General features: G+C 40.9%; 1 pseudogene; it reads right to left on the bottom strand.

The window, feature by feature from the left end:
- Positions 1-7655: 7655 nt before the first annotated feature.
- LOC129406716 (U2 spliceosomal RNA) lies at positions 7656-7773 on the bottom strand (annotated as a pseudogene).
- Between the last annotated feature and the right edge of the window lie 1522 nt (positions 7774-9295).

Below are 9295 nucleotides of genomic sequence, written 5' to 3'. Positions count from 1 at the left end.
TAAAATATACTTAGCTGTAGGATAACATTGGGTTTCTACTTTCAGTCTTGCCTCAGGGAACTTAGTTTACCTTAAAGCAATGTCCTTTCTGTATGGACACAGGAAGACAGTTAATATTATGCTTTGTAAATTGGGAGCTGATTGACTCCAATAATATTTATTCCTAGGCATTTAGTTTCTTGACTCAGTTACCCTTAGATTCTAGCACCCCGAAAGCAGTGTCCTGATGAGGGACGGAATTGACCCAGGGCAAGCTGTGAGCTACCCTGGCATTGAAATGGGCCAGGCCAAAGTGCCATAATACTCAACTATAAGTTGAGAGCATGGCCATAGACAAATGCTGTCATGATCCAAAAATAACGATGAGACTAGGATCCTGCTGGGGTAGGAAGACTAACCTGGCCTGAAGACTGTGGTCTGGAATATATAGTGAATGTCTTCAGGAAGAACCAAACTTTAAGTCTGTTATATCTCTTACTGTGCTCATACAGAATAGCATTGCTAGAAATATTAGAAGTAAATTTACTATAACTATTTAAGTATATTACTTGCTGAGGAAGGAAGAAAGCAACACCCTTGTTTGGATCCCACCCTTGAGCGGATCTAGCAATCTGGAGTAATCTCCTTGGATGAGATTTTGTTAATCTCCTGGAGAAGTGGTCTTACCCTCTTTGTTGATTTGATAATGTTCAGCCCACCTTTGTATCATCACCCTATATGATTGCTATATAAACTAAGACTTTAAGAGAAGTAGAGGAATAGCTAAGACAGAAGCAAGGAGAAGGGGAGAGGCAAGACAGAAGTGGCAGAGGCAAGACAGAAGCAAGGAGAAGAGACAGAAGTGGAGAGAAGATACAGAGGCAAGACAGAAGACACAGGAGAAGAAACAGGAACAAGAGGGAAGACACAGAAGCAGAGACAGAGAGAGGTTGGAAGAGACCAGAGGAGAGATTACAGAGACAGAGAGAGAGAGAGAAAGAGAGACAGACAGAAGAGAGCACAGCAGCACATACAGAAGCAGAGCACAAGGAGGAGCTATTCTGATCTGGTCCAGCTCGAGAGCACCGAGTGAGAGAGAGAGAGAGAGAGAGAGAGAGAGAGAGAGAGAGAGAGAGAGAGAGAGAGAGAGAGAGAGAGAGAGCGCCGCCCTAAGAGCCCTCAAACAACACAACACACATCACATTGCACCCTCCTGCACGTGCGTCTTTGAATTTTTTCACTTCACCAAGGAAATTCTTTCATTTTGACAACATAAGTGAACCTGAAGAAATTATGCTACATAAAGTAAATCAGGTAAATACACATACTCTGGGATTTCACTATATGGAATCTAAAAAACTGTCAGAATTAGGAATAGAAAGGTGAACAGCAGTTACTTAAGGCTGGTGGAGTAACAGTGAAATGGGGAAATGTTGATCAAAGGTGTAGTTATAATGGATAAATAGAACTACAGAATAATATAAAGTAACTGAAGTTAATAATTATTAAATTATAGAAATATGTAAGGACGTCATTTTCATGTGCTCTCATCATTAAAAGGGAAAATCTAACTAAGAAGATTAATATTCAAAATATTTTGTAATCATTTTAGTCTATGTACTTCAAATCATGATGCTATATACCTTTAATTGTATACTATAAAAAGAATGATGAAATCTATATGCTAAACATGCCTTTATACTTGCTCAAAAGTTACAGATCACTTCTGGTCACAAAGGTAATATTTATTTATTCATTAAAAGATGTGAACCTGGGTTCAGAGAGAAAGTTTTAAGGATTCATATAAATTGCTGTGGAGACTCCAGAAATTTTCCTGCCCACCCCCCTTCCACGCCGGGGAGTGAGTGACCACTGACCACAGAGCTAGAAATAACCTCTAAACACTTCCGGGTGGGTTCCAGACCCTACGTACAAAAAAACCAAAATAAATGTGAAATCCAGGGCTGTCAGCGTGACTCAGTGGCAGAGTACATGCCAGCGTGTATGAAGCCCCATGTTTGGTTCCAGGTACCATGAAGGAAACAGTGCAAACTTCAGAATGTAGTTCTACTAAGGACATGGGGGCTGGCTTTGCATTTATTAGAATCAGTGAATGATTAAATTATCAGCATTTCATACTTAATAAACATTTAAAATATCCCACTGGAGTCTGTAATAATCTAAAGTTCTTAAGCCTTTTTTGCAAGTGGGATAAATATTGGGCCAAACCTTGTGGTAATCAGGGCTCACTCCTGGCAGTATTCTGAGTATCCTAAGGGACAAAACCAGGTGCTGGAATTGAACTGTGAGCAGCTGCATCCAAGGCAAGCATCTTAACCTTTATGCATTATCTCCTTGCCGTAAATTATAAAAGCTCCCAGAAGTGCATGGCTGCATTTCTGGCTGCATGACCTCTTACAGTCTAGTCCATGATATATCTAAAGCAATATCACTCCCGGGGATATATCCCGGGCATGCAAACAACACTACAGAAGAAACTGCACTTCTATGTTCATTACATCACTATTCACAATAGCCAGAATCTGGAAACAACCCAAGTGTCCAAGAACAGACACCTGGATAAAGAAACTATGGTACACGTAAAAAGGAATAGTACACAGCATCATAAAAATGAAGTAATATAATTTGCTTCCAAATTTACTTATACATGGAGAGTATCATGTTGAGTGAAATGAGTTGGAAGGAAAGGGACATAGAATTATTGCACTCATTTACAGGATATAGAAATCATAGTATGAGACTAATAACCAGGGACAGTAAAAATAAGGGCTGGGAAAATTGGCCCATGGTTGGAAGCTTGAATCAAGTGCTGCAGGGAGAAGGCAGTTGGGATAGAGAAGGGACCACTATGACAATGATAGTTGGAAATGATTATTATGGATAAGAACTGAATGATGAAATTAAGTAAAGGAACAAATATGATAATCTTTCAGCAATTGTACTGCTAAGTATGGTACCTAAGAGGAAAAGTGCTTGACATAGAGGGAGGCATGGGGGAGGGAAGGAAACTGGGGATATTGGTCGTGGGAAATGTACACTGGTGGAGGGATGGGTGTTGGAACATTGTATGACTGAAACTCATCATGAACAGCTTTGTAACTGTGTGTATCACAGTGATTTAATGTAAGTGAATAATAAATAAATATATATATATAATCAATGATGTGTGGGCAGGAGTGATAGCACAGTGAGCAGGGAGTTGCCTTACATGTGGCCGGCCTCGGTTTGATTCCTCCGCCCCTCTCAGAGAGCCCGATGAGCTACTGAGAGTATCTTGCCCGCACAGCAGAGCCTGGCAAGCTACCATGCATATTCGATATGCCAAAAACAGTAACAAGTCTCACAATTAATACGTTACTGGTGCCCAATTGAGCAAATAGATGAGCTACGGGATGACAATGACAGTGATAATCAATGTATATGTATTATGTACATATATATGTTATATATGCAGAAAGAGTGAGAAATTACTTAGTTTTTTTTTCAAATTATGTCTTCTGTTTTCTGTTGATATTTTGAATGCTAAAATAGGAGAGACAAGAAGGCATAGTTTATAGGCTAACAGAAACACATCTTTATTTTCTATATCTGTCTGTATATATACCCATATATCTATATCTACTGCTTTTATTAAAATACTTAAATTTGAAAAGCTATTTTCTAAACTCTTAAGATATGTCAAATAAATATTATAAAAATAAAGTAACTCAAATTATATATCTCTGCAAATTTGTTTCCAGTGACATTTAATGGTAAGGATAGTTGGTGAGAATAGATAACAAATTTACTAGTATTTAAAATATTAGGAGTTTAGCACTAATTCTTGAAGATATTATAGAACATATGCAACTAATTTATTATCACAAAAAACTAGAAGTAATCAGTTCAGATCAAGCAGTCTAAAGGTCTATTAAACAAAATGAACTTCTTAGTCCATTAATAGTGAACAAATGGAGTGAATAGTGCTGGGAGAACTTTCTTGTTATTGATACTTACATTCGCATCTTGGTCAATAGAAGGGTAAGTTGTCAGTATAATTGACCTCATATTTTGAAGAAAGAAAAACAGAATTCTTGGAGTACTCTTTGCAATTTGAATTTATTCTTACAAATTTATAATGCTGATGTGTAAATGAAAAAGCATTAGTAAACAAGGTTGTTGGAGAAAAACACTCTCAATGACTGCTAAAACCTATAAACAAAACTGTCACTGTCACTGTCATCCTGTTGCTCATCAATTTGCTTGAGCAAGCACCAATAACGTCTTCCATTATGAGACTTGTTGTTACTGTTTTTGGCATATGGAATATGCCATGGATAGCTTGCCAGGCTCTGCCGTACGGGCAAGTACCTTGCTGGGCTCTCCAAGAGGGGCCGAGGAATCAAACCCTGGTCAGCTGTGTGCAAGGCAAATGCCCTCTCAAATATTTTATTTCTATCACAAAACCAAATGATTTAATTATATGAAAGACTTGATGTACTCTGTCTGCTACTTGAGTTTTTCATTTGTTTATTTGTATGAGTTTAGAAAACAGGAGTTATAAGAATATTATTTCTGGATATTTGTGTAATTATAAATCACTGTATCACTGTCATCCAGCTGTTCATGTATTTATTCGAGCGGGCACCAGTAACATCTCTATTACACTCAGGCCTGAGATTTTAGCAACCTCTTCTTACTCATCTTTCCCAATGACTGGAGGCTCTTACAGGGTCAGGGGAATGAGACCTATTGTTACTGTTTTTGGCATATAGAATATGCCACAAGTAGTTTGCTAGGCTCTTACTGTATTTTGGATATGAGTACACCACGGGGAACTTGCCAGGCTCTCCCAAGTGGGGAATAGACTCTAGAACTAGGCTATTAGATTTCTGGGAGCTTGAGCCCTAAAACTAAAACTAAATATATATATATATATGTGTGTGTGTGTGTGTGTGTGTGTGTGTGTGTGTGTGTGTGTGTGTGTGTGATAAGAGCACAGGCACAGACTACGATGAAATTGATGGCAGGAGTGGGTAGAGATCAGATTCTATTAGTACTTCAGGTAGAATAGTGGCAGCTACTGCAGCTTCCCAGAGTCTACAGTAGTCTTACAAAACAGGAAAATACACTTGCTATCTGTGTTCAGTGAAAAGCTACAATATACCCCAATTATATGGGACAAAGATTTCAGTACCAAAAAAATGTAATTATAAATGCAATGGAATAAATAGACTTGACTGTTAAATAAGATTAAAAATGGAGCTGTAAGGTGTAAAAAACTAAGGCACACACCGAGGGGCGCGTGCACTTGCGGGCTCTCTGGGTGGCTCTGTCTCACTGCCCATGTTCGGTGCTCTGGAACCGCTGTGTGGGGGCTGGATCTGGATAGCCGGTGGTCAAGGACAGGCGAAAGAAGAACAAGGACCAAGCTGGTTGCTGATTAGTTACCGAGTTACCGTTTATTCACTCTTCCATCTTTCTCATCTACCGCACTTCTCGCTCCATCCTCTTTCTGGATCTACTGCCACCTCTCTCCCTTCTCTCTGTCTCTCTTCCTACTTGTCTCTCCCACCTTGCCCTCTAGGCTACACCCAGCCAGGTAGCAAAATCAACACAAGAAAGCCCTTTCTGAGGGCAGGGCATTCCAAAGCCCTTCCTGACTCTTAAGGTTTTTTTTCTTTCCTTAGTCCAAACACTTATTAACATCTTAATACTAGTTATTTTTGTATGGACATAGCAAGAGATACATTGAGGCTTGCAAGGCAGCTCTCCCGGCAACATCTTGCCACAGACTCAGACTACAGCACTCAGGCCAGATTAATCATTCCTAACCCTAGCAGGGTCCAAATCTAGTTATCACTGTTTGGATCATGACAACATTTGTCCATGATCAAGCTATTAACTTATAGTTAAGCATTGGGAACTTTGGCCAGGCCCATCTTGATGCCAGGGTAGCACACAACTCACCGCTTGCCCTGGGTCCGTCTCATCCCTTGTCGGAACCCTGCTTTTGGGGGTGCTAGGAAGTAAGGGCAGCTGAGGCTTAGGTCGAGAGAACAGATGCTCAGGAGGAAAATATCATGTATAAAAGCATAGCATTTGCTAAGTCTTCCTGTGTCCATACAAAAAAGGACATTGCTCTGAATGAACTATGCAAGGGACTCAAGGAGAAGAGAAAAACAATATTTACAAGTCAACAGAACACTAACAAAGAAGCTACAAATAAACAAAGAGGGATGGGAGCACTGTAACAGGAATAACCCAATAAACCTAAACTACATGAGGCTATGTTATCCTACAGGTACACTTGACTTTTTCAGTACAAAATTACATCCTTTGGGATCCAAGATATAATACAACTGGAAGGGTGCTTGCCTTGGACACAGCTGTCCTGTGTTTGATCCCCAGCACCCTAAACTGTCCTCTGAGCAGTCTCAGTAACGTCCCCATTTGTCCTGACCCTGAGATTTTAGAAGCCTCTCTTTACTCTTCCTTCCCAACGATGCCACACTGGAGACTCTTTCAGGGTCAGGGGAATGAGACCCAGCATTGTTACTGGTTCTGGCATATGAATACACTATGGTGAGTTTTCGAGGCTCTCCCATGTTGGCAGGAAACTCTCGGCAGTTTGCCAGGTTCTCCCAGAGGGCGAACTAGGCTATAAGATGTCTTTTGGGACTTGGTTTTAAGTCTCTGGATGTTGGCCATTGGTGGGATTACATGGTGCCAGAGATTGTCCCTAAGTGTGACTGCCTAGCTACTGGAAAATGGGAAATCTGGGGCAAAGGAGGCCCAGTTCTGATCCAAGCAGGGTTGGAGGTCACAGCCCTGGGTCCCACACACCTGGGATCTTCTGCCAGTACCTTCATGCGTGAGGCTCATCCAAATGTGTGGAGAGGGGCCTTGAGCATGGCTGTGGTTAGGCTCCGGAGGTCTTCAGCTGCAGGAGCACTGCTCAGGGTGGGGAGAGTAATTGGAGCTCTCCCTCCGAGGGGCCCCGGGGAAGACAGCCAGGCGCATGGGCAAGAGACTCGCTGCAGTGAGTCACTAGCATTATTGAAAACAATTCACAAGAGAGCCAGTAAATTCTAACCAAATATATTTCTTATTTCTTTTCAGATATCTCAACCTTGATTTAAAAGATTTAAGTCACTCTTTAATCTATCGGTGCTTCTACATTAGACAGCATCTGTGAAAATAGAAAAGATGGTTATATTATGGTAATTACTTGCTAGCCAAACCAGAGAAATCAAAGTCTCAACCGAAAATCTAATACAGTTTCTCTGTCTCTGTCTCTGTCTGTCCCTGTCTCTCTCTCCTTAAACCACTGTCTGTTTTTTTTTTTTCTTTATTTTTCCGTACTGGAACTACCAACAGCTTGTGTACTGTGTACTGTTGTTTGGAAGCAAGAAGAAATTTTTAGACACGAAAATAATGTTTTCATTTCTGTAAAAGCAGCAGGTGTTAATTTAAGCTTTCAACAACCGTTTGGCAAACATGTTTTATTGCAATCTAAAGAGTCCTGAAAATCACAACGCGATAATTATGAGTATGCATATATAGATACATACGCACATAATTAAAACAAATTCTGATGCCTCAATTTCCACTGGACTATAAGAAATCCCCCAAACCAGAAATTCACTTTGTCTCAGTTCCTCCATTATTATCAGATACATTTGTCACAAGATAAATCACTTTATCTCACTGAGTATCCTATTTAGTATCTATTGATATTTAAGATAAGAACAGATACTACACTTGATCTTAGCCAAAAGGCCGAGAAGCGACAGGCCATGAGCAAAGGCCATGAGTGATGGCCATGAGAGAAGTTCCGTGGAACCCAGGTAACGAGGAACTTTGTGATCTTGAACTCTGGGCTCAATGGACCTGGGAGCAGAGATCCTCTGCCTGCTTCCCCCAGTCTCCAGCCACCCAGGGATCACACCCATAAGCCACCTCCTGCTGGCGCTGTATAATCTCCTCATCGACCACCCTCCAGAACTCACGGCTGCTTCTCCCCGAAGGGAGCATAAATCGAGGCTCCCATAACCATGCCACCACACTCCAGGCCAGAGAACTCCTGCCCCAAGGGACCAAGGCCCGGCAGCCAACCTCCACTACTCAACTGCTGCCACACTACAGGTTGCTTTCCACACACTCAGGCCAAGCCTCATGCATGAGTGAACATATTCCTGGACCTCACGACTGCTTTGCAGCTTCATGACACATCATAAGACACTTTCTACCCATTTTCCATAAAATCTCTGAAAGGAAGAACTAGGCTATAAAAATGTCAGCCGCACCCTTCCTGGAGCTTGGTTTTGTAGTCTCTAGATGTTGGCCATTGTTGGGATTACAGGGCATCGGGGAAAGTTTGTGGGTATGACTGCCTAGCTACTGGATGGGGATCTGGGCAAAGAGGCCCAGTCCCAATCATAGCAGACTTAGAGATCTCAGCCCCGGGTCTCGCACACCTGGGTTCCTCTGCCAGTTCCTTCATGTGTGAGGCTCGTTCAAGCATGTGGAGAGTGGCCTTGAGCATGGCTGTGGCTGGGTTCCAGAGGTCTTTGGCTGCTGGGGTTCTGCTAGGAGCGGGGAGGGAGACTCAATCTATCCCCTCCGAGGAGCCCCGGTGAAGACAGCCAGGCACGGGGGCAAGAGAGGATAGTCTTTTAAATTTCCTATTCTTATAGTTCAAAATGTGGGTACAGGAATGCCATTTATTTATTATATTTACTTTGTAACCTGCTATTTTACTGTATTTATCATTTCTAGGAGGTTTTTGGTGGAGTCCTTAAGATTTTCTGTGTATATTATCATGCCATCTACAAATAATGACAATTTTATTTTTTTAGTTTCAATTTTTATTTCTTTGATATCTTTGTCTTCTCTGATTGCTGTCGTAAGGACTTAGAAAAATGCTTTAAGAGTAATGATAGAGGACATCCTTGTTTTGTACCCAATCTTAGAGAAAAGGCTTTAAGTTTCTCACCATTGGGTATGCTATTAGCTGTGGGTTTGTCATACATGGCCCTTACTATCTTGTTATATGTTCATTCCATTCCTACTTTTTTTCATTTTTTCCTTTTAATTATGAAGGATGTTGGATCTTTGTTAGACTTCTCTGTATTGACCAAGTAGATTTTATTTTTCTTTTTTGGTGCTATAGTATTTTACATTAATTAATTTGCCTGTAGTGAACTATCCTTACATCATAGGATGAACATGATTTGATCACAGTGTATAATCCTTTGATGTATTGCTGAATTATGTTTGCTAGAATTTTGTTGAGGTTCTTTGCATTTATGTC

The sequence above is a fragment of the Sorex araneus genome, chromosome 7 (genome assembly GCF_027595985.1).
Source record: "Sorex araneus isolate mSorAra2 chromosome 7, mSorAra2.pri, whole genome shotgun sequence".
Lineage (NCBI taxonomy): Eukaryota > Metazoa > Chordata > Mammalia > Eulipotyphla > Soricidae > Sorex > Sorex araneus.
The sequence above is the reverse complement of the archived record's forward strand: the minus strand, read 5'-3'. Positions and strand labels throughout refer to the sequence as shown.